This window comes from Rhineura floridana, chromosome 6, assembly GCF_030035675.1.
Source record: "Rhineura floridana isolate rRhiFlo1 chromosome 6, rRhiFlo1.hap2, whole genome shotgun sequence".
Taxonomy (NCBI): Eukaryota; Metazoa; Chordata; class Lepidosauria; order Squamata; family Rhineuridae; genus Rhineura; species Rhineura floridana.
This window is the reverse complement of record NC_084485.1, coordinates 3823247-3849739: the sequence shown is the minus strand read 5'-3', so window position 1 is coordinate 3849739 and position 26493 is coordinate 3823247. Positions and strand designations below refer to the sequence as shown.

At 45.3% G+C, this 26493-nt stretch overlaps 1 pseudogene; it reads left to right on the top strand.

The window, feature by feature from the left end:
- The first annotated feature begins 733 nt into the window (after positions 1-733).
- Positions 734-21865, top strand: LOC133386490 (WD repeat-containing protein 64-like; annotated as a pseudogene).
- Positions 21866-26493: the final 4628 nt, after the last annotated feature.

Here is a 26493-nt window from a genome sequence, read left to right as displayed (position 1 = left end):
TGAGGAAAAAGAATGTGAAAGGGGTTATGTGAGATTCACAGGAGAGGAAGGAATTCTGATCCCTCTTTGAGACCACTAGGGGTCAGCGTTCTTAGTTCCAAAATCCAAGCTACTTTGCTCCTTAATAAAACATGGCTTTTGTCCACACTTATTTTTTCTAAAACCCCAAATTTAAAGTCAGCAAAGGAATGATGACATCTTGTAAAATGCTCCGCCAAGGGAGCCCCAGATCTCTTGTTTTTGATGTCGCTAATATGTTCCCCTATAAGTTTCTTGACATTTCTTGCTGTTTGGCGTATGTAAAATTTATAGCAACTGCACTGAATTGCATAAATTACATTGGCAGCGTTACACATGGAACATTGATTCAAAGTGTATTTTTTTATTACTGACGGTTAACAAACTCCGTCATCTTACACTTAAACCTACAGTAGGCACAATGTCCATAGGGATGATGACTCTTAGGTGCATTGTGCCCAGTACGGAGTTAAAATTCAGGTGACTGTTGTCCCTAAATTCACTTCTGATCAAAATATCCCTCAAGTTCTTAGTTCTTTTAAAGGAAATCATAGGTTTCTGATGACAACCAGGAATATGACGTATAACATGCCAATGCCTTTTAATGCTACTTTGTAATCTATTAGTAACATGACTAAAGGTCAAACTGGCAATTTAAATGATCAGAAGCCTGATCAGAGCAGATTTTGATGATCAGAGCAGATTTTGAGGGTGTATGAGGTGAGGAGAGAAGGGGGAGTCTCATGTGAGCGGAACAACATGTGCATGATGTTAGATAGAACCCAATGTGTCCAGCCAGCACATGTTGTGATTCAGGCTGCAGGAACTGTTGACTCCTCTTCCCTCCCTGGGAGAGCTTTCCCAGGCTCCATGGGGCTGAGGTCAGGCTTGCCATTTGGGCATAGTTATCTGACTGAAATCTTCAGGAAGGATTTTGTCACGGCACTAGCAAAATGTTCCTGTTTAAGTTGCTCAGTCTTGGAGCTACTGCTTTGAATGCAGAAGGCCTCTGGTCCAGTCCCCCATCATCTCCAGGTAAGGCTGGGAATGTCCTCTCTCTAAGACCCTGGGGAGCTTCTCCCGTCATTGTGTAGGCATAACTGAGCTAGACGGACCAGTGGTCTGACTCGGTATAAGTCCACCTTGCTCTGCTCTGAAGTGAAGTACATGCTGCTGTAGCCATTTCCTCTCTTGCTCCTTCTCCTTTTGCTCCAGGGCTCACGCTGAGGAAATTGTCAAGATCCAGTTTTTCCCAAACCAGAGCAGGGGGATTGTGGAAAAGAGGGAGAAACCAAGGAAAGGGGGCAGCCGGTCCCCCGGCCGATTCCTCACTGTGAGCAGGGATGGGATCTTACAGTACTGGAGCGACACCTTCAAAAAGCTTCGGACTGTTTACGTAGGTGGCCCGATCAGTGCAGGATGGTGGTGTGATGTGGAGGCCTCTTTTCCTCTTGGGTCTTTACAGGAAAGGGGCTCTGAAGGTTCACATCTCCCCATTGTTTACATGATATACAGCCATTGTTAATGCCAGTCTTCCTTCATCCAATTTTGCTCCAAGGTGGGGCTGTTTAAAGGGGAGAGCAAATTGAATCGGATGGTGACATATAGTCCCTCTCAGGACTTCTCCAGGGAATCTACTTATTGAGCATTCACCCTGATTTGCTGTCACAAAGCTTACATAGAGGTTAGATTATGTCTGGTATTTATTGAGCATTGATTCTGATTTGTTTGCACGGAGGTTATCTGATTTACTTCCAGGGTGTATACATGTCTTCTTGTTAGTCATTCATTCATTCACCACTCATTGAATGCATTTTCCCATCACTTTCTAAAATGAAAGAAGTCCCCTTGCTATGCTAGGATGACAGAATGCTTTAATCCACTTTAAATCCACTGACTAACCTAAACTACTGGTATGCGTTTGACTCACTCCCACAAACTACTGACAGTCTGGAGGCACCCTTATTCCAAGAATATAGTGCAGGATGTGTAGATTATTGGGCGCTTCCAGAATGTTGCTGTTTTTGTGGGGGATTTAGTCACCTACCAGCAGATTTAGGTTGCAAAATTACAGTTGATTTGGAGCTTTTATGCAGCAAACCCCTGCTCCCTGACCCCAGCTAGATTCTTTGTGATAAGGAAAGAGAAAACGCACTGGAAAATGTGGCTTGACATTTGATATGATGCAAGGTCATCTTCCTGAAAACAAATCAGAATGAATATTCAGTAATTAGTCAACACCATCTAATCTCCCTACAAACAAATCAAGATGAATGTTCAATAAGCAGGTGAACTGGAAGAGACTATAGTCTACGTTCTAGTCGTTTCTTGAGGAGTGCTCCAAGTCCTAGCCTGACTTGACCTCAATTCAGGGTCTTGAATACATCTTGAAATTTTAGAAAATGTGTACAGATTTGCTTCATGGTTCTGCCTTCCAACAGAAATTCCTATGCAGATGCCTTGGACACCCCACCCTTTGGCCCCTGAGAGTCCCCCTCAGCTCTGGAGGGGGAAGTTTGAAATGGGAACTTGAGCGTGAAACTGCAACAATGGACTGAAGCTCTGGGTAGAAACATGCTTACTGTTCTGCCAGTTCCAGTGTGTCTCCACTTCCCTTTTCTGAAAATGGGGGTACATGACGCTAGTCAAACCCTGCCCCTTTTCCCTGTAAAACCTGGTGGGAGCAGTTCAAGTGAAGTTTTTTTTTTTTAATTCAGCTTCAAAGAAATTTCACCACTGATCAGCCGATCAACCCATTTCCCCTCCAGGGAAATGGAAACGGAAACACTTTGCTGTGGTTGACTAGTGTGTTTACAGCCTGACAAACTGGGTTTTGGTCTGAACAAATCCTAGGAATGGCCACTCCAGGAAGAAATTCTTCCTCTTTGTTTAGTTAGTTATGGACACTGTGGATCTTCCTATGCTTGTACACCACCAATGGCTACTCACCAGAAGTGGGTCACTCTTTCTAGGGCTGGCTCTTGGATGGATTCTATATTCATTTGTGTTAGTTGTAATACTGCTATTTCTTGCATTGCTTGTCCTGTTGGCCTCATTTTGTAAAACATACTTGCTTTTTATGGGGGGGGTGTTCTTATTTTTCTACTTAAGGTATACGACAGACCTCCCTATCTACATGAGCACTTCATGTATCAGTGATGTGGGCTCTGGCCTATGACTTCTTCTGCCATGATATATTTCTTGTTCAGGTGCCACAAGACTCCCTCACTTTTCTGGCACCTGAGTGTTTTTTTTTCACCTGCAAATTTTTCAAGCTTTCCTCTGCATCCACTAGGGCTGCTGGTTAAGTTCTGGTGTGATATGGTCAGAATTTTCAATCCCAGTTAGCAATCTAGCAGCTGAATTTTGAGCTCACTGCAGGTTCTGCACCATCTTTAATGTATAAACAAATGGAAATGGACTGCCTTCAAGTTGATTCTGACTTATGGCGACCCTATGAATAGGGTGTTCATGGTGAGCGATATTCAGAAGGGGTTTACCATCGCCTCCCTCTGAGGCTGAGAGTCAGTGACTGGCCCAAGGTCACCCAGTGTGCTTCATGGCTGTGCGGGGATTCAAACCCTGGTCTCTCAGGTCATAGTCCAACACGATACCAAAGCATGGTAACTGAGACTCGCTTTGCTAGCTCTGTAGCCCTGACTGAACTGCACTGCCCAAAGATTATTAAACCCAGGGAATGTAGATCTTCTCGCTCACTTTCTTCTCTTTCTCTTCAACCCCCTTCACTGTAGTTGGACCAGACCAAGCGACGTCATAGTTTGAAACTCTGGGTGATTGACATGACATGTCTGCCAAATGTCAACTTATTAGCAATTGCAACTACTGACCAGGATATTGGTAAGCATGGAAGGCAAATATGAAAGGGAACTTTTCCTGTTCTAGTGCATTTCCAACTTCTCCAAGTAAAGTGCATGCCTCTCTCTGTAAGGCTATGGTCCTTCCCCTCAAAATATCCTTCATGTGGGCAGTGAGTTCTAGAAGTTAATTCTGTCTTGTGTCCAGAGGCACTAATTTTTTGTGTGTGTTCTCCTGTGGAATTCCCTCCCCTTGAATATTAGACAGGTACCATCTCTGTTATCTTTTCGGCACCTTTTGAGACTTTCCTCTTTCAACAAGCCTTTTGAGACCTATCCCAGTCTGTGTCTGTGTTAGAATTGCTTTTAATATGTTTTCTTTAATAATATGTTTTTAACCTTTTTTTTTTAAAGATGCTTTTAAAGCTTTTTTAAAAAATGTTTTTAACGTTGTTTTGTTTTAATGTATTTTAAGGTCTTTTTATGATGTTTTAAAGTGTTTTTAGTGCTTTTGTTTGCCGCCCTGGGCTCCTGCTGGGAGGAAGGGCGGGATATAAATCAAATAATAAATAAATAAACAAATAAACCTACTTCCTATCAATTTCACTGGTAGACTCCAAGTTGTAGGGTGATGGCAGAGGGAGAAAATGGTTGATTGTTGCATCCAGGGGTGTGTGAATAGAGACTCCAGAAATCAAACTCTGATGGAACTTCCGTTATCTCTTTAAAGCGCTTTTGCTGAGGTGTTTTCATTATTTTATTGTCTATGGCTATTTAAATTTCGTTATAGTTTTGTAATTGTCAGAGTGAATTATGTAATTTCTAAAATGTTGTAAGCTGCCTTGAGCATGGTTTAACTGTGGAAAGATGGCATACAAATAGATGCTGCTGCTGCTGCTGGCAGAGCAATGCTTCTCGGTGGGATCAGTTCACACATGCAAGCTGGGAGATCATGATGCACATGCAACCCTTGAAGAAAGTATTTCATCTTTCCTCTTTTCACCCAGAGTTCTTTGATATCGGTGGCAATAAATGTGACCAGCTCTTTACCCTTGTTGACTTGGATGGATGTGCCACAGCCATGGATTACTGGTAGGTCAACTGAAGCCGCTGGGGATGGACTGTGCATTTCCCTTCCCCTCCTCCTCCTCCTCCTCCTCTCTCTGTTGTCTCCACAGACACACGCTTGACCAACCCAGGTCCCAGCCAACAGACCAAAACCCCCTATCCCAACTACACAACTCCACTTCACAATCAAAATTGCCACTGGTGCAGACAGTGGCGGGGTTTTTTGGGGGAAAAAAAGAGGTGCTGGTACTCATATCTTGATAAAAGTACCGTGGGTGCCAGGACAAAATGGCTGGCACGGGCAGTAGAAAAAGAGGTGCTGGAACTCCATACCAATGAGTACTGTCACAAAAAAGCCCTGGTTACTGATAGACTCCCTCCTAGGTGAGAGATGTATTTATTTATTTATTACTTTAATTTATATGCCACTTTCCATATAAATATGCTCAAAGTGGCTTACAATAACGCAAAAATGCAAATGCAACACAAAAATGCAAATGACGACATGCATAGCAATCAATTCAAAAACGTAACAACTGTTTCAAATCATTTCAAAACATAACAATCCAACAATAACTCCAATTGATTACCTCAACATTATCACATTTAAAGTCGTCATAAAACATCATAAAACAAGAGATTGGAGCAACTGGGGGAAGAGAGGCAATGTGAGTTAACTTTGCTCCTGAGCGAGAGGTGGACTGCCAAGGAGCATCTGTGGCGAGAGCATGAATGCAGCTCATGAGCACATGCCCAGCGTGATGAATTGGTGTTTGGCGATTTTGCTATTTTGTGTTGATGTATTGTATTTATCATTATCTTTGTTTTGTATGTTGCTCACACTTTGGGAGCCTTTGGGCCAAAAAGCAGTATATGAACTAAACCATTAAAAAATCCTACATCATCATCATTAATAACAACAACAACATTTCTTTCCTGCCTTTTATATTATTACATTTATATCCAGAAGGAGTCCAGGGCAGCACTTCCCTCACAGCCAGTCAGTTTGTCCCACAATTTTACTTCCTTTAGCATTCTTACACCCAGTCACTTGAGAGCCTGCTGTGCAGATTCAGATTTTAAAACCGGCATGAAACCAAGCAGTTAATAAAAGGAAGCTGCCAAGCGCTCTAACGCTTGAAGTATCTCAAAGGTCAGATGTGGCGTTTCTATGTTGCTGGGTCTCTGGACCTATGGCCACCAGAACTAGCAGCAAAGGTGCCTGCTTTCTCGACTTCAAAGGACGTCTCTACCTCCCCCCACTCGCTCCCTCCTAGGAACACAGGAATGTGCCTTATTCCGAGACACACCATCATCAGTCCATCTAGTTCAGGATTTCCTATACTGACTGGCAGCAGCTTTCCAGGGTTTTAGGCTGCAATCCAATGCACACTTACTTGGGAGTAAGTCCCACTGAACCCAGTGGAACTTACTTCTTAGTAGACATTATTATTATTATTAATTATTATTATTTATACCCCACCATTTTTCCAAAACTGGAACTCATGGCGGCTTCCAGATAAAAATACATATGATTAAAAACATACAAAGTCTACATTAAAATAAGATTAAACTATTTCCAATATTAAAACCATACACACATATAGCTAAAAGAGTTCAAACTAGTTTAAAAATGATATAGTAGACATTAGCAATGCAGCACCCTTCACGCCCTATCCTTAGCCTTCAATTCCAAAGGCTTGTTGGAATAGGAAGGTCTTTGCTTGTCTGCGGAAGGACTGTAAGGAGGGGGTCATTCTTACCTCCCTAGGAAGGGAATTCCAAAGCCTGGGGGCAGCCACCAAGAAGGCCCTCTCATGCGTCCCCACTAGTCATAATTGAGAAGATGTGGGTATTGAGAGAAGGGCCTCTCCTGAGGATCCCAGACATGTATTGGATTGCAGCCTTAGGCAGGGATCTTTTTAGGCCTACCTGGAGATGGCTTTCAGGGGTGGAGACTGGGTCAAAGCTCCACCAGTGCGCCCACAGCCTTTTGCCGCATCTTTGGCCATCCTCCTGTGTCTGGCATATCCTTTAGTTTAATCCTGAGTGAAGATGAAATAGCGGAAGATTGGGACAAGCTATTCAGGTTTAAAAAGATATAACTGCTACTGGAGAAGAATTTTGGAAGCAGGATTTTAACTCTTTGAGGAGTCCAGTTGTTGAATAGTCTCCCTGGAACAGTCGAAAGGATGAAAAAAGCTCACTGCATCTATGGTAAAATTTAATATCCTTTTGGAAAGACATATTGAATTATTTTTGTTCTGGCCCTTAAGATGTGGGTCCAATGGGCTCAGAAGGGTCCCCCAACTTCCACCCCATGTATGGTTTTGCATCTCCCTCTTGATTTTGATGTTCATAACACTAACAATTGCTTTGGGCATGGATAGGTTTTGCTCATGCTGTGGGTTGTGACTTGCTGGCTCCCTTATTTGGGACCTGGAGGGCGAATCTTTTCCCCCCTTCTCTCCATTCAGATCAGATGGGCTTCAAACTGTTCAGTGTTTACTTGGAATGGAGCTTGACTCATTTGCTTGAGTGATTGCTGTCTGCTAGTAGCAGGTTCTTCACCAACCCGGTGCACTCCAGAGGCTTTGGACTATGACTCCAATCTATCTTGGAAGGCAATCTTACTCGGCCACGAGTGATCGCGAATGAATGAATGAAAGTCCACCATCCCATTTCCTACATTGGCCATCTACTCTCTCACAAGCAGGGCATAAAGCCAATGACCTCCCATTGTCACTCCTTGGCAACTGGCATTCAGAGGTAGACTGCTCTTGAATAGGGAGGTTCCATACCAGCCACTGTGACTGACAGCCATCAGTAGGTCTCGGATGGATGATCCTGCAGAGTGGCCAGGGGAAGTTTTAATCGATGACCGTTTGGGGTTTAATGCAGTGATCTACCACTTGCAGCAAAGAAGCAGGGAATTACAATTTGTTGTAAACTGCCCAGAGAGCTTTGGCTGCGGGGCGGTATATAAATGCAATAAATAATAATCCTCTGTCCAAGGCTGGCCTGCTTCCCAGCTAGGCTAAGTCCCCACCTGTTCAGCACCTGTGCCATGCCTACAGGGTCTGGTTTTCCTCTCTTTCCTTTTCCTACCTGAACCAGGACAGATGGATATAAAGGGGTGTTCTGTGTTGGAGACGTGAAAGGGAACATCCTGATCTTCACCTCGACTGATATCATGATGAACGGACTCTTCAATGTCCGCAGCTACATTGGTGAGCCATGGGCCAGGTGGGTGCAGGGGGCAATGTAGGAAGTGGGCCTGGTGGAGGGAAGCTGCCGTCTCTAGGGCTGGATCCCCATTAAAAGGATGCAAGCTGGCACTTTTTGTTGTTTGGTGCACCCCACTACCCTGAGCAGTGAGATGTTCCAGGGGCAGCACTTTTCTTTTAGATTTGAGAGTGGTGGAGAGTTAAGGTGTATTTATAATATGTGCTTTATTTACAAATATACAAGTGGAGCATCACAGAAGCAAACACCATAACCACTCTTACAAGGCTGCAGATCCATAATCCTAAATCTTGAGAGAGCGAGAGACCAACTTGGTTTGCACATAGTGCTAGGCATTATGTGCAAACCCTGCCCTCAGTGGCTTAACTATGGTTTGTTTACTGCCCACAAACCACCGTCTGAAGCCATAGTTTGTTGTTGACTTAATGAACCTTGGTTTGTTTTAACCATGGCTCGGCATTACATGTAAACCCCACACCCTTCCTTAACCGTGGTTTCTTTCTCCACCCCATCCCAGACATTCACTAAACTGCAAAGGCATGAGCCAAGAGCTGCTGGAAAACAAGCCAAAGTTTGGAGAAGCAAACCACGGTTTGTTTGATTGTCTGTGGGACAACTCATGGCTTGTGAAACAAACCATGGCTTAGTGTGAACTAGGCCACTCTAAACCCCAACTACTGCCTTTAGCTAACTCTCCGCTTTTTCCTTTCTTTGGTGCTCTTCTTGATTCTGTCCATTATGGATTAACTGTTCAGTTACTTAACAAGGGAGAAGAGCCAATACATTGCATTTTGGAGAAGTTGGATTCTGCTTATAGTTTCCCTTGATCTTGCCTTCACAGGTGGCTTGGCGAGGGTCCCTGTGCAAATCCTCATAAAAGGAAAGACGGAACCATACAAGAATTTCTTCGTGTCTGTGAGTTTTTCCATCAGACTGTCAGGTCCAGGATTAGGATTAATTCTGCTTTGAATTATTATTGATTTATTTAAATAGGTTTCTATCCTACCCTTCCTCAGAAAATGAGCATAGGGTGGTTTACATGAAAAATAAACACAAATATAAATGGGCAGCCTTTCCCAACCTTTAGGTCCCCAGATGTTGCTGAACTACAACTCCCATCAGCCCCAGCCAGCATGGCTAATGGTCAGGAATGATGGGGGTTGGAGTCCACCAACATCTGGGGACCCAAAGGTTGGGAAAGGCTGGTATACAGTAAAAATAATAATAAAAACAATTCAGAACTAACAATAAACTAGAATAAGATTAGACAAAACATGAATTTGCTGTTCTTCACTCAAGCTCCCTACAAAAGCTTGGGTGAACAGGTACAAAATCTGTCCAGTGTTGGCACCTGCCACACGTCAGGGGGGCTGAAAGCCTGTCATGTTTTCTGCTAGTGTGCAGGAGATGTTTGGGTTCAGGGTTAATCTGACCTGGGGGGTTGGGATGTTGGAGAATTTGGAGGGAAGCAGAAATGGGAATGGATCTTGCCAGTGTCTGCTACCCATTCCATGTCTGGAACAGAAAGCAATCCAGCAGATTCCATTGATATTTGCTGCCGTTTCTGCTTTCATTCGGCAAACAATACATAATTGATTACGTTTCTTCCCTTCTCCCGCTCCCATTTGCATTGCACATTCTTTGCTTTGAAATGAATGGGGTGGAATAATGTAATGGCAACACAACTTACGTAATGTACATAATTAATTATGCTGCCCTGGGCTCCTGCTGGGCGGAAGGGTGGGGTATCAACGAAATAATAAATAAATATGTGATGTAATTTATGTAACAGTGGGTAGCAGGATGAATAATGTAGTTTTGGGTGGAAGATGAACTGTGGTGGAACGGAAACAGTGCTGCATTATTATTTATTTATTTATTTCATTTGTATCCTGCCCTTCCTCCCAGCAGGAGCCCAGGGCGTCATGAATGCAGGGCCAAATGGAAAAGAATGCCTTCTTCCATCCCTCCCTGGGGGCCATTAGCTGTGCCAGGCACCTGCTTCTAGTCTGGCCACCATAATCTCAGCTGCCAGATTGTGAAAGATCCTGCACGGTTATGGAAATGGAGGACCAGAAAGAAGGTTTTGTTTAGTGTTCTCTCTCATTCAGACTCCCAGTCCCAGTTTTAAAAGATTGACATTTACCTAAATCTTGAGGGTTTTTTTGTGATTCAAGCCAAAATGAATATACCCTGTGCAAGTTCATCAGAACAATAAATGATTAAGATTGGAGATGGATTGATAATCATCTTCCAGGGAGTTTGAAAGTGGAATCTTTGCTCATGTTTTGCATGTTCATCCTGGTTTTGCATCTTCTGGAATTGCTTCAAAACTAGACCTGCCAAACCAATTTGACAAGATGTGACAGTAGAATGGAGGCGGGGACCTTTTTGGCCCCAACCCACAGACCAACTTTGACAGGTGGGCAGAGTAACCCACCTGTCAATCCCACAATATCATTCTGATATCACATGACTGACAGGTGGATTGTCCCACCCACCTGTCAAAATCCTGGGGTGTTGCCAGCCCTACGCTTTGCAACCTCCCCCCTCCCATGCTGCTCCTTTCCATTTCTGATGTTGGAGGTGGAAAGGACTCATGCAAGAGGGGCGACTCCAGAGAGCAGCGCTGGGAGGCGGATGTGGTGTTTGTTGAACGGAAATAGTGTCCCTATCCTTGAGCAAGGTGCGCTCCTGCCACCCATCAGCCTAGGCTTTGCTCCAGCAAAGGAACAATCAGAAGCCCACTTCAAGCTCATGTATGACACTGGGTGTAGCGCAGGTGGGTGTGGCTTCCCCAAAATGGCCTCGTGGGCCAAATGGGGAAGGCCCCACCCCTATTTAAGAGCAAAAGAGTGTGTGCGAACTGTGGAAAGCAAAGCAGGAGTAAACGGGGTGAGTATGCATTTATTTCAGTTGCCGTAAGAAAAACAACTTTTCTCCTTCCTTTTGGGGGAAATTGAGTAGCTCCTGGTCAGGCGAGGTGTGTAATTCTCTTTTTGGACTTCCAGGAGTTGGCAAGCAGGTGGACTGAGCACCTCTATTAGTTAACAGCTCTCTGGTCCTTTGCAAAGTTTCTCCTTCCTCCTTTCTCCTCCTCTTCAGGCTTTGCACGGAGACTGGTGCCAACAGATCATGTACATCCCCCAGCTCAATCTGGTCGCCTCCTGTACACCAGCCGATAAGTCTGCCATGGCACTGACGTCGCTTCCGCTGCATAACATTGGTAAAACCCAGTAAGAGAGGCCTTTTTTCTCTCGGCTCTGTAAATAAGCTCACGGTGGGATGCAAGGGTAATGACTGTCCCCACTGGAAGAGTGGTGGAGGATGGGTTGGAGAGCCATAAAGTGTGGTAATGATCCATCAGGAATATGTGACTGAAGCTGTGAATGCACAAGTGTTTGCAAGGAACCTTTCAAACGGGAAGCCTGAGTCTCAGAAAGGCTTCTGAGAAAACGATTGCCTGCATGGAGGGAAGGTTTTTCTTAAGGGATTTGGGGAAGACATTGAGAAGTGTGCCTCCATCCCTAGGATGTGCAAATAGCTGTGGACAAAAATGAACCTGTGGCCACAGGTCCCTCCCTGCTTGCTCTGTACAATTGTTCTAGTGTCACGTAAGAAGAGCTGCCATGGATCGTCAGTGGTCCACCTAGTTCAGCATCCCGGTTATCTTTGTCAGAGAGCTGATGCCCATCAGGGCATGTTCCACTAGAGAAGGTGAACCAACGGGTCTGACTTTGCGCAAAAGCCCTGAAGTATGCTCTGCCTTGATTGCTGAGGTCTTCTGATGCAGCATTTTTGGTGGCCCCCAAAGCTTGGAGGTTTGGCTGGCCTTGCCTTTACTTTCTTTATTTTGGCAGGCCCTGCCCCGTGGAACTCCTTGCCAACAGAGGTTTAACCGGAGTCGTCCCTGCTCATTTTTAAGACATCTTCTAAAAGCTGTATTATTCAGACACGCCTTTTAAACCTGAGATTCTTTGCCAGTCAGCTGTTACTGACGTGTTTGTATTACTGTGCATTTAGGTTGCATACCGCCTTTTGATATTTTCTATGAAAGTGCAGTTTATAAATATTTAAATAAATAAACATTTAAAAGTATGTTTTCTAGTGGCAGGAGCTGCGCTGCAGGGACTCTGAATGGCGCCCTTCGTTCTCTGCACCACCCAAGACATTTCTTGTCTGTTTTCTTATTTTCCCTGCTTTGAATGGCCCTTTTGTTCCCATTAAGCGTTTCTTTGTCTTTAATCTTCTGTTCCCTCCGTTTCTGTATTCTGTACCCTTCCTAGGTGGTGGTTGTTATTATTATTATTATTATTGTTTGATTTGTATCCTGCCCTTCCTCCCAGCAGGAGCCCAGGGCGGCAAACGGAAACGCTAAAAACACTTTAAAACATCATAAAAACAGACCTTAAAATACATTAAAACAAAACAACATTAAAAACATTAAAGAAAAGCTTTAAAAAATCTTTTAAAAAACGGTTAAAAACATATTATTAAAAAAACCACATTAACAAGCAATTCTAACACCGACACAGACTGGGATAGGTCTCAACTTAAAAGGCTTCTTCTGGGCAGCTATGCATTGGCCCCTCCCGTGAGCCAAAGGGGAGGTGCAGGGAAACATCTTGGCAGGGGGCCAAGCCCAGGCATTTTGCCCCCCCCCCCAGCCAATCTGATGTGGCTTGCAGAGATGCCTGCAGGGAGGCCTGGGGCATGGTGTCGATTGCCATTTGTCCCCCCTCCCCATCTCATCACATGCTGCAGTTATCTCTTCTTTTCTGTTCTGCCAGCCAGTCTTGTCTCACTTATTCAGTCCTGCCATCAGTGCTGCTTGCTCAAGGCCTTAGGCTAACTTAAGTGCCTGTTAGGGATGGAGGAGGAATTTGGTTTGGTTTGCATTTGTCAAATTTGTCAAACTCACACTTTCTGAAACAACATGATAACTGCAGCACAGCCATCCTTCGAAATTCACACTTATCTGAATTTTGTGATGCAGTACTCCAACCGAACAATGTATACGAAACTACATATATTAGGGGGAAATATGCATGAAAATGAATATATTAGTGAAAACAAAATATAAGAATGCGTTAAATTAGGATAAATTGCTTGTAAAAATACATACTTTACTCAAAACTGTATACAAAAGTGTGTTGAGTAGGAGACGTTTGCTCTGAAGAATTTTCATGAGAATTTTTAAAAAACAAAATTCACAAATTGCTGCAGAACCAAATTTAAGATTGGGAAAATGAGAAACAGAAAGAACCGAAATTGACAAATCTTTCCGTCCCACAACCAAGAGCTGCATCCTCTTTGAGGCGCAGGTTCTAAGCTGCTTCCCTGGAACTTCTATATACATGTTTCCCAAGTGTGGACAATCCAGGTGTAGGAATAATAATAATAATAATAATAATAATAATAATAATAATAATGTTTAATTTGTCTGTCGCCTATCTGGCAATTAGCCACTCTAGGCGACGTACATTAAAATGAGATAAAATGCAACAATACAACGATATCAAATGCAGTCATATTAATAACAGTAGTTAAAGATACTGGACAGTCATCAATACATATAAAAGCACTTATATTAGCAGCAGATGATAGATGGTAAAATCATAAAGAAGCAGTTCCTCTGGGGCAGATGTGATTGGGCTGGGCACCTTTTCCAAAAGCATCCTTTTTGTACACCGCCCAGAGAGCCTTCGGGCTTAGGGCGGTATATAAATTAAAATAAATAAATAAATAAATAAAGCCACAACATTTCTTCTCAGCCTGGGACCAAAGCAGAGAAGAAGACCCATGCTGTGACCCTTTCTCCTTCACCTTCAGTGCTTTCAAAAATGGTTTGGAGCCTGTGTGCTTTACCAGAGGCTTCCCTTAGACCTGGCTTTGGAGGAAGCTCAGTTTCTTCTCCCCTATGATTCCAGCCAAGGAAGTGAAATTGACAACGCTGTTTTTTAAAAAAATTATCGCCTTTGTCTTGGCAGACCACACCAAAAGCTTAATACTCAAGTCAAAGCCCAGGCAACTGTGCATCAACTCAGCAAGGAGAACAATTAAGGGGCTTCTTCAGGTTTTAATTTGAGAATGGAGGCAGGCTGACTTCAGAGGTGGAGATCCAAATAACCTGGGATTTAGCAGTTGCTGGAAACTGCAGGAGGGGATTGTGCTGTTGTGCTCAGGTCCTGCTTTGGGGCTTCTCATAAGAGGCACTGGTTGGCCACTGTGAGAACGGGATGCTGGACTGTATGGGCCACTAGGCTGATCCAGTGGGCTCTTCTTATGCCTTTATGTAATCTGGGTCATTTCATTTCATCTTTTGATAGCAGAAGCGAAATTAAAAAAAGAAGAGAGAGGATGAAAATGAATATATGCTTCCCCCATCTTTAAAAGATCTGTGTGAATAACTACCTTCTTTGTCTTTCTCTCCACCCTGCAAAATTAGAAAAAGGTTGCCTCTACCTCCGTCCTCCTACTCCCAGATTTAGTGAACTATGATTTAGTGAACTCTGCTAGGGAGCTTGGTGCTGCAAAGTAGTAGTCATCATCATCATTGGCGATCACTCGTGGCCGAGTAAGATTGCTTTCCAGGGCTCTGGACCATAAAGTCCCTGGTTTGTATCTTACATTGTCCATGTGCTCCACTCGGTCGCCTCAAGCAAGGTCTGTCTCAGAGCCCTCCCCAGTTTGCAGTAGGGGGATAATGACACTGATCTGCTACTTTACAGGGTTGTTGTAAGGGTTACAACAAGATATCATATATGAAATGCAGCCAGCAAGTGCCAAGGATGATTACTGCCAAGAGCTCAAGGTTGCAGTTCAGGGGACTGGCCAGCAGATGGTGGCATTGTGCTTCTTTTTGCTTTCAATGTGGGGTGGTGCGAGATGGAAAGCCGTCAAGGACAGCAAAGTCACCGCGGCTTGGGCTTCCTTAGGCAAGAGCCTATTTATTTTGTCAGATGTGCGATGGTGTTTGGTGAGTGAGCAACTCATAACCTGCAGTCTTTTTGCAGAAATTTGGGTCAAGTACTGTGTTTCTGACCCTTCTGAATCCTAGCCCGATATTTGTGCCACCTGCTCTGCAGTCCACCATACCATTGCGGGATGATTTTCCTGCCCGTTTCTCCAGAAAGCCAGCAATGTATTTATTTTTGTTTAAAAAACAATCACCATGGCCGATATACTTCACTGAGACTTCCTTTCTCCTGCTTCTCCCAGATCAGCTCTGATTGTCCTCAAGAAAGGCATCCTTTGCTTCGACTTCTCCTCCGAAATGAACATTCTTGGTATGTTTCTAGAAATGGCTCCTTAAACCTGCCTCATTCTGGCGTCAATATGTCCTTTTGGGAAAAGGCGGCTGGCTGGGGGCACCTCCAGATATTCTTAGTTGGCACCAATTAGCTGGATTCATTTGAGCCTCATTTATTCTAACCTGTTTTGGCACTGAAGTGGCCTTGGTAGCCCTGGTGGAGGGCCAAGAAGAAAGGCCAGGGGGAGTGTGACCCTGCTCATTCTCCTGGCCTTTTCGGTATCTGTCATGGACCCTGTGGAAGACTATGGGCAGACAGAGGAGGAGGAGGGAGACTGGGATCCAGGAGAGGGGCCCAGTGGTCTGCAAGGGGGAGGGGGTAGAACTGAGGCAGACTTCAGCAGTTTGCCTAGTGACAGCCCCACCCGTGAGGCACAGGCTATGGTAGATGGGACTGAGCCTGAGGGAAGCCCTCCAATCACCCTGCCTTCGGACTCTGTCGTGCCCCCAGAGCTGCCTCCCGCCCTGCCTACGGTGCTGCAGGAGTCACAGATATGGGAGGAGGCGGAGCCTAGGGAGGAACTAGCAGATACATTGCCATTTGCACAGGCGTGAACAGACTGAGCCCGCTGTCCAGCCCATCCGTAGGAGGGCCAGTTTGCTAGCCCAGTCCCAATCTGGGAAACAGTTCCCGCCCAAGTAGTGTGCCCGCCCTGAGATTACTTAAGGGGTCCCAGGGAGAGTGTCCAACTGTTGTGACAGTGTCTACGCTTGAGTAGCCATGCCTAGCCATGCTGTGCAGAGACCTAGAGACCTGTGTAATCTGCAACCTGATCTATGTACTATTCTAGAGTTACGTTTCACAATAAAAATAATGGAGAAAAGCACGTCAGGGACCCCAACTCTGATTCCGAGGGGTTGAGCCGGGACAATGTTCCTCTGGAGTTGCTGGAGGTGTGGATTGGGGGCATCCATGGTTCTGCTCTTACCTGGATTGCAGTGTCTGGGAGGCGGCTTTGGAGGACCATTGCTCTGTTGTCTGAGGTTGAGACCTCCTACCTGCATGATAGCTTTTCTCTTGAAGATGGGAAGCGTTTTCAGCTTCCTAGGCCTAGTTACAGCCACCTTCTCAGATGGGATGACTCAATAAATGAAGAACATTACTTTTTATTATAAAATATATTCTTTCTTGTATATTAATAAAACAAGATGGATGAAAAGGTCAAAAATCCATGTAACTATAATAGACTAATTCTTCTCAATATAGCTCATTTTCTTTCTCTGTTAAAATCCCAACATCTGGCTTGCACGCAAGCAGCTTCCAAGGAAAAGCAAATTGTGAGAAAGGTCTTCCAGCTGAGTTCCTTCAGGTCTTGTTGGACTAGTATGGCTGCACTGCTGCTTGTGTTGGTTTAGCCGGATTCAAGGGGGTCATTCCTCTCTTAAGGTCTGTCGCACCTTCCCGTGCCAGGTTATGCTAGCTGCAGAGCTTGGAAAAGTTACTTTTTTTAAACTACAACTCGCATCAGCCCCAGCCAGCATGGCCACTGGATTGGGCTGATGGGAGTTATAGTTCAAAAAAGTAACTTTTCCAGGCTCTGGCTAGCTGGCAGTACTTAACGGGAGTCTGGGTTCAGTAGCAGACTGGACAGGGTGGGGGCATTTTCCATCAATCAGTCAAGAAATCTACCCTGCAGATTAAAAGCTGCTACAGAAATGAAAAATAAAAAAGGGAGCAGTTCTGCTGTTGTTTTGAGATGTGTTCTGTCCCTCTCTCTTTTATCTTTTTGCCAGTGACGGGGGGATATGAGCCGCTGATCCGCATCTGGAACCCCTATGTCACCACCAGTCCCATCACCCACATGAAAGGCCACACCACTGCCGTCACCCACATCATGATCAATGGGCAGAGGAACACCATTATCAGCATTTCCAAAGACAAAGTAGGGTTCTGGGGTGGGGAAAGGACGGACGAGGCAGGCAGGCAGGGCTGCTGTGGGACCACAGCTAGGAAAAGTTACTTTTTTGAACTATAACTCCCATCAGCCCCATCCAGTGGCCGTGCTGGCTGGGGCTGATGGGAGTTGTAGTTCAAAAAAGTGACTTTTCCAAGCTCTGCGCCCCACACCCAGCTGGTCAGACGGCCCTGCATCCACCTGGAAGTGGGGGGGATCCTTGTCCTCCAGGGAAGTGGGAGAGTGGGGGTTGGAGGTCAAGTGGCTGTTGTTGTTAAGATTTGGTTAAGCTGGAGATCCTCTTAACTAGCTCCAGAGCAGAGTGGATTTTTGCCGTGGCACAATTTGGGCCATGTGATAGCACAGTCACTTTATCGCTGTTCTTCTCTGTTTCTTTTTACAGTAAGCTGCTTTGGAAAATTAATTTGACAAGCAGGATGTAAATAACTTAAATAAACAGATGAGATTGAGCACTCAGTGAATAGCCAACATCATCTCCACTCCTTGCAAACAAATCGAGATGAATGTTCAGTAGACAGATCATCTGGAAGCACACCAACATTAGGGATGAGACAACAAGGGCAGTCAGAAACGGAGCTTTCGCTCCCCTGGACAGATCACAGGGAGGAACAGGCAGCCTGTTCCAATTCCAACCAGTTTTGAGGTCCAGCTGAGCCCTTTTATCCCTCCTGGGCTTGATCAGCCCTCACAAGCTCTGCCCCTTTTCCTGAGTTGCAGAGAGCCTTAAAAGTGCCATTCTAGAGCCATCATCTGTCCATCATCCCTCTGTTGGTTTCCAGCTGGGACGTGGCTGACACTGGGAAGCAGCAGGCAGCGAGGAAAAAGAAGAGACTGGTGTGGAAGGGGGCTGGCCCCTCTGAGGAATCTTGCTCAGCAGTCTCTGGGCTCCTGGCCTCGGCATCCCTACCTCGAGGGGCTCCTGGGCGTTTGCAGCTCTGGAATTGGAGCTTGGGATGACTGCCTATGCAGGCCCATCTGTGGTCCTTCCCGTCCTGTGCCAGGTTCCTGGCTGGAGTCAGGGCAGGTGTTGGCTTCGGAGTTTAAGCAAGCTCTTGAGCCTGATGGCTTACATCTGCAGAGCTTTCCATTTTGGGTCCCATCGATGCTCCAGCCAGTGGAGACTGGTGGCTTCAATGTCAATAGGGCAGAGAATCTGCTCTGGGTTTTGGTACGAACTCTCAACTAAACCCCAGAGCAGATTCACTGCCCTATTGACATCTCCACTGGCTCCAACTCTTTCAAGCTCTTGGCTTCCTCTTTTGCCTGTTTCAGAACATCCGTGTCTGGGATCTCCTGGATCACTTCTGCCTGCAGTCGATCCACGGCAGAAACGTCCCTCTGGGCAACTGTCCCATCTCGGCTACCTACTACCACTGCCCTAGCAATTTTGTCATTTGCGCCACTTACACGGTGAGGAAACTGTGGGAGATGATTGTGGGATGAGAAAGCAAGGAATAGCTCCTCTGTTGGCTCAGCTTCACAGGGCAACAAACTGTCTTTGGTCTTCCTGTCTGTGGAGACGCTTCCCTTTGCCGTAAGCTGTACGTGAGGATCTGCATGGCTCATGGTGGCCTGGGGCTCATGGCCAACTGTTCAGCATTTCCACTGCCTCAGCTGAATGATATGAAAAAGGAGAAACAGAGCCAGGTGACATCAGCCTACCAATGATGCAACACACTGTGGATCTGGAACAAACCACCATGAACACATGTGAAAGTCTGACCCTCAAATGCACATTTGCATTCTGCTGAGAGGCTGACATAAGGACTGATCTAGGGGTGGATTTCTGTAGGTTTCTAGTGTGATTAAATTTGATGCACCAAAGCTTCGTTAATTGTTATAAGGAAACAATCCTAATCTATGCTGCAAAGTTATCATTGGTTTTGTACTAGTTTAACTGTCGTGGCTTCCCCCAAAGTATCACGGGGACAGTAGTTTGATGGGCAATGCTGAGAATTTTCTGTTAGATGTCCCCCTTCTCATTTGTCTCTGGGAGAGGGAGTGACTGCTAAACCAGAATGTGGTGATGACAGAATGAACCAAAATCTAAGAAAAATGGCATTGCATCACATCTTTTGTAAATTGTGACATAAGCATAATTTTGAATTTGGGTGGAAGGTACAGACCCCAGTTCCTGGAACACCCATGTTGCTTGCAGTAGGTATAGCTGAGGAAGTGGCGGGGCGGGCTCTTGTTGGCACTGAATGGCGAAAGGTTCTCTGTCGGCAATTTGTCCAGAATCCTGGCGAAAGCTGCTTTGAGAAATGCTCACCTGTGGCCTCCTGTGCTTTTCCATCTCATTTTGCTACAGCTGGGCTTGTTCTTTGGGGCAGATTTTTCCGAAGCAGATGCCAAGGCCCAGGAGCAGCCAGTGTGCTCTGCACTGTACAACAAGAACTTCAAGCAGGTGAGCACCGGTGAGGGAAGAAGAATGTTGAGGCTGAGAGAAAGCAACTGTGGTGGCCGTGAAGGTCCCCCATCTGATGCCCTGGAGAGCTGATGGCTCTCTGAGTCAGACAATGCTGAGCTAGATGGACCAATGGTGTGTGTTAGGGAAGGCCTATGGCTCAGTGGTAGAGCATTTTGCCTTGCATGCAGAAGTCCACAGAGGTTCAATCCTTGGCATCTCTTGAGAGGGCTGGGAAAAAACCCTGCCTGAAACCCTGGAGAGGCGTTACTAATCAGTGTAGACAATATGGTTTGACTTGGTATAAAGGCAGCTTCCTGTGTCCAGAGCACCAGCCGACTATGTCCTTCTCTAGGTTACTCCACTCCATTCCTCACTGACCCACCCTGTTTTCTATTACCAGCTGACGCTCAACATTCCATGGCTACTGAGCATGCTCAGTCCTCATTGGACTCTCTTTTTCGGGTGTGCTTGAGGGGGTTTGAATTCACAGCTTCATCCCTGAAAGATGGGGAGTTGGGCTTTGGAATCATTATAGGGGGGTTGTGCTCCAAGCCTGAGAGATCAAGGGTAGAGACCCACTTACCATCTGCCGGTTCCAATGATTTCTACCTCTCTTTTCTGAAAATGGGGGCACACGACTCTTGTAAAACCCCATCCCTTATTACTGTGAAACCTGCTGGGCTTAGCTCCAGTGTTGTTGTTTTTAAAATTCGCCTTTAAACAGATTTCGCAACTGAGCAGGTTCATAACCTTGGGTGCTCCTGGATCCATCTTTGACGCTCGAGGCCCAGGTGACCTCAGTGGCTAGGAGTGCCTTTTACCAGCTTCGGCTGGTGAGACAGCTGCGGCTGTTTCTGGACCGGGATAGCCTGACCACTCTTGTCCACGCACTGGTAACCTCCAGGCTGGATTACTGTAATGCGCTCTATGTGGAGCTGCCCTTGAGGTTGGTCCGGAAGCTACAGTGCAACTGCTCACTGGGGCATGGTATCACCAACGCACTACTGCTGAAAGAATTGAACTGGCTGCCCATTAGCCACCAGGCCAAGTTCAAGGTTGTGGTTTTGGTGTACAAAGCCCTATGCAGCTTGGGACCAGGATACTTGAAAGGTCCTCTTTCCCTTTATATATCCAGTCGATCCCTGGTGAGGGCCTCCTGCAGATACCACCTTAACAAGAGGTCCGTTCCGCACAAAATAGGAATCGGGCCTTTAGTGTTGTGGTATCGACCCTGTGGAATTCCCTCCCCTTAAATATTAGACAGGCGCCATCTCCGTTACCTTTTTGGTGCCCACTGAAAACCTTCCTCTTTCAACAAGCCTTTTAAGTAGAGACCTTATCCCAGTCTGTGTCTGTGTTGAAATTGCTTTTTAAGATGTTTTTGAAGATTCTTTTAAATAGATGTTTTTGAAGATGTTTTGTTTTTAAAGATGTTATGTTTTTAGGATGTGTTATATATGTTTTTAGTGTTTTTTCCTTCTGTTTTGCCCCCCTGGGCTCCTTCTGGGAGGAGGGGTGGGATATAAATGTAATAAATAAATTAACAAATAAACACATTGCTTTGTAAACATGCTAAGATGCTCAGGGAGCAGATTGAACTGCTTAGGTTGTATCCAACCTAGTGCCGTCAGGCTCCCATCCGTGCAAGGATTATTGCTACTGCAATGGGACTTTCCCCTGCTCCCCCTGCATGCCCCCTAAATCTGTTCTAGGGCTTCCCCCAACCCTCCAGAGCAGATTTGGGGAGGGTGGGGGGGAGGAGAGGGGTTAAGTCCCATGATGCTAGTGGTAATCCTTGCACTGACAGGATGAGTGAGTTGAATACTGCCCCTTGAATTAATTTCCCCGGGTCCTTTGTCCTGCAGGCGGTGAGTGGCTGTTACAGTGGGCTCATCAGTGTTTGGGATATCATGACTGGGCTGAAGATCATGGAGTTTGGCACCTCACCAGGGCAAACGGTGGAAATCACAGCAATGACGTTTGATACACCAGAGAGGCGACTGATCACAGCCCTGAAAAATGGGACCATCAAACTGTGGAACTTCAACAATGGTGCCTGCCTCATAGAGCTACCATTTGATGACAAGTCTGAGGTCAGCCCTGGGTGGAAGGAAGGGAGGGATTGTGGGATCTTATTTTTCCTGCTTCAGAAGGGTGCAGGAGTTTGTTGCTTAAGTATAACTTAAGAACCTAAGTTTCTCCTCCTTCAAAGGGGTACAGGAATTTGTTGCTTAAGTATAACTTATAAGACAACAACTGGGAGCTTTGGGAATCTGCAGGAAGGGGAAATATGCCGGGGAAATTGGGACACCTTGGCACAAATCTGTTGAATTTATATATTGGTGCCCATTCTAAGCAATTTTAAGTGCTACTAATTGCTGGTTTTAAAAAGATAAGATTAGAAATTGCCCCACAATTTTGGGCAAGTTCTGAACGGGCAAACTGGAGAACATTCTCATCACAAAGCTTGTTTCTTAAAGCTGCCAGCTTGCAAGTAGTGTTTGCTTGCAAGTAGACCCAATGCTTTGGCCTGCTGAGTCAACATTTGCTCTACTTGTCTGTAAGCACTCCTCCAGGCTGCCATGTCAAGCCAGCCTCCTGGGGATCTGTGTACTAGAACATGCAGGGGTGCTTCCGTTTGGGGGGCACAAATGGCTTGTGAAGGTCTGATTCGTCTGTATGTGCAAGTTAGCCAAATGCTTCCATTTTTTTAAAGTCATGGATATTCATTGCTGTCTCACTACTTGCCATCCATGTCATTAGACAGCAACGCATGATGGGATGTATTCAGGCTGTGGGTTCTGTTTTGTCCATCTCCACTGCTTTGTTCTCTTCTCAGCATGCTCACAGGTATTGTTGTACCTCTCTGTGCACACCTTTGTTCCACTTTCTTCTTTCTTCTTCTTCTCTTTCTATTTTTAAATCCCCCAGGAAGCCTCAGGAGGGGAGAGTGTCCTTGCACTCGGGTCCTGCTCGCGGGCTTCCCCCAGGCACCTGGTTGGCCAGTGTGAGAACAGGATGCTGGACTAGATGGGCCACTGGCCTGATCCAGCAGGCTCTTCTTACGTTCTTATGTTCTTATGTACAGTTCTGGTCGCCTCATCTCAAAAAGGATATTATAGAGTGGAAAAGGTTCAGAAGAGGGCAACCAGAATGATCAAGGGGATGGAGCGACTCCCTTACGAGGAAAGGTTGCAGCATTTGGGGCTTTTTAGTTTAGAGAAAAGGCGGGTCAGAGGAGACATGATAGAAGTGTATACAATTATGCATGGCATTGAGAAAGTGGATAGAGAAAAGTTCTTCTCCCTCTCTCATAATACTAGAACTCGTGGACATTCAAAGAAGCTGAATGTTGGAAGATTCAGGACAGACAAAAGGAAGCACTTCTTTACTCAGCGCATAGTTAAACTATGGAATTTGCTCCCACAAGATGCAGTAATGGCCACCAGCTTGGATGGCTTTAAAAGAAGATTAGACAAATTCATGGAGGACAGGGCTATCAATGGCTACTAGCCATGATGGCTGTGCTCTGCCACCCTAGTCAGAGGCAGCATGCTTCTGAAAACCAGTTGCCGGAAGCCTCAGGAGGGGCGAGTGTTCTTGCACTCGGGTCCTGCTTGCGGACTTCCCCCAGGCACCTGCTTGGCCACTGTGAGAACAGGATGCTGGACTAGATGGGCCACTGGCCTGATCCAGCAGGCTCTTCTTATGTTCTTATGTACAGTTCTGGTCGCCTCATCTCAAAAAGGATATGATAGAGTTGGAAAAGGTTCAGAAGAGGGCAACCAGAATGATCAAGGGGATGGAGCGACTCCCTTACGAGGAAAGGTTGCAGCATTTGGGGCTTTTTAGTTTAGAGAAAAGGCGGGTCAGAGGAGACATGATAGAAGTGTATAAAATTATGCATGGCATTGAGAAAGTGGATAGAGAAAAGTTCTTCTCCCTCTCTCATAATACTAGAACTCGTGGACATTCAAAGAAGCTGAATGTTGGAAGATTCAGGACAGACAAAAGGAAGCACTTCTTTACTCAGCGCATAGTTAAACTATGGAATTTGCTCCCACAAGATGCAGTAATGGCCACCAGCTTGGATGGCTTTAAAAGAAGATTAGACAAATTCATGGAGGACAGGGCTATCAATGGCTACTAGCCATGATGGCTGTGCTCTGCCACCCTAGTCAGAGGCAGCATGCTTCTGAAAACCAGTTGCCGGAAGCCTCAGGAGGGGCGAGTGTTCTTGCACTCGGGTCCTGCTTGCGGACTTCCCCCAGGCACCTGGTTGGCCACTGTGAGAACAGGATGCTGGACTAGATGGGCCACTGGCCTGATCCAGCAGGCTCTTCTTATGTTCTTATGTACAGTTCTGGTTGCCTCATCTCAAAAAGGATATGATAGAGTTGGAAAAGGTTCAGAAGAGGGCAACCAGAATGATCAAGGGGATGGAGCGACTCCCTTACGAGGAAAGGTTGCAGCATTTGGGGCTTTTTAGTTTAGAGAAAAGGCGGGTCAGAGGAGACATGATAGAAGTGTATAAAATTATGCATGGCATTGAGAAAGTGGATAGAGAAAAGTTCTTCTCCCTCTCTCATAATACTAGAACTCGTGGACATTCAAAGAAGCTGAATGTTGGAAGATTCAGGACAGACAAAAGGAAGCACTTCTTTACTCAGCGCATAGTTAAACTATGGAATTTGCTCCCACAAGATGCAGTAACGGCCACCAGCTTGGATGGCTTTAAAAGAAGATTAGACAAATTCATGGAGGACAGGGCTATCAATGGCTACTAGCCATGATGGCTGTGCTCTGCCACCCTAGTCAGAGGCAGCATGCTTCTGAAAACCAGTTGCCGGAAGCCTCAGGAGGGGCGAGTGTTCTTGCACTCGGGTCCTGCTTGCGGGCTTCCCCCAGGCACCTGGTTGGCCACTGTGAGAACAGGATGCTGGACTAGATGGGCCACTGGCCTGATCCAGCAGGCTCTTCTTATGTTCTTATGTTCTTATGCACAAAAGGAAACTTAGTTGTCATATTCCACACAGAGCAGAATAGGACGCGCATGTGTGTGGATTTTGTATGAGTTTATTTGAATCTTTGTTTCTTTACATTTTTAATAAGCAGGTCTTGTGCAAGAGGGATGCTTACCTGACTTGTATAAACTTGCACAAGTCTGATAAAGAGATCTTGTGTAAAACCACAGGTTCATTTTAAGCTCAATGTACATACTGTGATGAGTCTCTGAGGCAATCCCTCCTCTATACATTTTTGGATGTGCCTTCAGTGGGAGACAATCAGTGGGAATATTTATTTATTTAAAATATTTCTGTCGCGCCCTTCTACCCTGTAACAGGGACTCATGGCGGCTTACAAAAATAAAATCAAACACGTACATAATAAAATTGTAAACAGTAAAATCACAAAAACTTTAAAATAAATAAAAATACATAAAATACAATTAAAACACATAAAATACTATACACACACACACACACACACATATGCTTATATCTAGGGGGTAGTACTAAAGGGAGTACAAAGGTAAAATTTAACGTAGAAGGCATAAAATAAGCGCACTTGTCTTATTTGGGCTGCTGGAAGCGAAGTGGCTAGGTTCTGCAATGGAAGTAGGGGTGTGCAGCGACACCTGATAACTGCCTCCCCGCAAAGAAATGCCAAGGGGCTTCCACACCAGCAGTGACTGGATGCATAAGAGTTTATTTTCTACTTAGCAGATTTTCCGCATAGAAATTCAGATTAAAAAAAAAAAAGGTGTGAGCTGCTGTTTTGATGCTAAAAATGTGGTGGGACACTGCTCAAAACATGCATGCAAGAGCAGCACTGAATCCACAGTAAACTCCTACCTGGAAGCTGCCTTGTATAAATGGGTCATTACATAAAACCAGATGATGGTTTTGAGAGAGACTTGTGCAGCCTTCCCCAGCTGGTGCCCTCCAGATGTTTTGGGCTGTAACGGCTTTGCTGGCTGGGGCTGATGTGAGTTGTAGTCTGAAATATCTGAAGGCTTTTAATATTCTGGAACAGGAATTTGCAGCACTAGGAAAGATTACTTGGATCCTATAGGTAAGATAAGGGATACTAAAGATGAATAGATTTGAACAAGAATGGAATTTCTTTCAGAATTTTTGGAACAGCAGACATGAATCAGCTGAGTTGGGTAGGAATCCCATTGAAGACATCATTAAGATGGTTATCAATTATGCTTATTTTTAGTGGAATCCTGTCCTTGTTTTGGGGTTTTTCATTTGTATTGATATGTTATTGTTAGTATGTACTTTACTTGTTTGTTAGTTCTTTGGACAAGAGTGGCTGCTTATTTCCTTACTCTGCGGATTCAATTTATGTTGTACAAAGCATGATTATGATGATTAAAAACATCTGAAGGGCGCCAGGTTGAGGAAGATTGTACTAGCTTTAAGTCATGATGCTTGTCTTTGATATTTATCCTACCTGTCCCTTGCTGGCAAACAGTAGAGTAGTAGCAGATTCAGAAGGGCAGGGTCCCTTCCTGATAGTCACACCACACCCCTTCACTCGCTTGCTTGCTCTCCGTCGTCATCTCCACACTCCTCAGTCCTTCCCGCACACGCCTTCTCGCACAACAACAGACATCCCTAGGAGCCAATCAACATGAAAGGGACGAGTGTTTGCTATGGAGAAGAGCCTTCTCTGTGGCTAACTCACCTCCGTTCACTC